The sequence below is a fragment of the Castor canadensis genome, chromosome 1 (assembly GCF_047511655.1).
Source record: "Castor canadensis chromosome 1, mCasCan1.hap1v2, whole genome shotgun sequence".
Lineage (NCBI taxonomy): Eukaryota > Metazoa > Chordata > Mammalia > Rodentia > Castoridae > Castor > Castor canadensis.
Window position 1 is genome coordinate 191,627,539 of NC_133386.1, and position 1,871 is coordinate 191,629,409.

A 1,871-nucleotide genomic window follows, 5' to 3' on the forward strand; every position below is an offset into this window, starting at 1 on the left:
TTATTGATATATATATGCATATGTATTTGTATATGTATATATACATATGGACCGTTTTTGTTCCATGATTTCATAGTTATCAGGGAAATTAGTTTTATTACATGGAATGATATGGTAGGCTTTTCTTCAGTGCAACTACTGTACAGCATTGTTAGTGTCTTAATATATTATAATTCAAGTACATTGCAGTTCTAATTGCTTTTGCATTGTTTCAACGAAAAAAACAAAACTTCTCATTAAAAAGTGACAATTGCCCCAAATAGATACAATGCTAAGAGAGGAGGGGATTTAGTGATATATCATTTATGGACTGGCAGGATACTGAATTAATTCCAGGTTATTTAAATGAAGGAAATTTAATTGAAGGACAATTTGTACAGTATTTTATCTGCATAGGTCTCCATGAACTAATTACCACAGATACACAACTTAAAACAAGAGTGAAATCACTGTGATGTAGGAACTCACCTGCTAAAAAGGCTCCCAAGGAGCCTTCCTTCCTTGGTTTTTTGCATGAATTGTACAATCTCTGCTCCCACTTTCCCATGATGTTCTCCATGTCTTTTTTCTAAATTTTTCCCTCTTAATTTATAAGATGCTGTTTACTTGAGTTAGAACTCATCCTAACACACATGATCTGTTTTTCAAAAGCATTATTTAACTACATCTGGAAAGATTTTTTCAAAATAAGTTTCCAAATTGACATTTATTTTGGACTAGCATTCAACATAAAATATATGAGTATAGATAGGTAATCATGAAAATTCAAGAAACTTCTAAAACAAAACAATGTTATCAATGCAATACCTGAAGTAAAGATAGGAATGTCTGAAGTTACCAGAAAACAGAAAGATCTAGGACAGAAGAGTATTGAATAGGATAGTATTCTTAAAATGACATGGACCCCAGAAGAGATGGAAAAACTAAAATGAAAAACAAAAACAGAACACAAGATTCCCTTATTCCCACCATGAAGTTTTTGTAGATTTTAATGGATTAAATCCACCACAGAATCATAGGAAGTTAGCAAACACATGGTGGAATGCCATTAGAGAAAACATGTTTCAGAATGTGACCTCAAATCCATGGTTATATAACAGACTGGGTTGGCTTTTCACGGTACAGCTAAAATACTAAGGTCTTCAAAATGAGATACCAGCAACTGAGATAACTTTTACATTGATTGTACGTAACCCAAAACCAAACTTTACGAATCACAGGTCTTTCACCATGATGTAGTTGGTTAATCATAACATAAATTATCAGTGTTTAGGTATTCAGAAACTATCTTGAAGGATTTTTTCTGTTATAGTTACACACTAACAAACTATGGTAATATTCTTTCTATATATTAAATTATTTGCTTCATATTAAATTACTTAGTAGGTTTTTCAGTGTGACCGTGATATCCTTGTTCCTTAGAGCATACATAATGAGATTCAAGGTTGGGATGAAAATGGTGTGAAAAAAGGGACAGATGCTTTCCAATTCCTTCAGATTGATTTGATCATGGCTGTAAATAAGTCCTATTCCATAGGACTACAACTGTCAAGAGGGATGTGCATGTAGAGAAGGCTTTTGACTTCCTTCTGACTGATGATATTTTCAGAATGTTAGACATAATTTTGACATATGAAACAATGGTCAACAGAAAGGGAACCACAAAAACACCACTACAATTAAGTAGTTTCCTATTTCATTCAGAATTGTGTCACCAAAAACAATCTGGAGTACTGGAGAGACATCACAGAAGAAGTCATTAATTTTGTTAGAGCTACAAACAGGGAAAATCTGATATGTTTGCCCAGTTTGGACTGGAATTCCACTGATCCAGGATGCAGCCACCAGCTGCATGTAGACCTTGTGGTTCA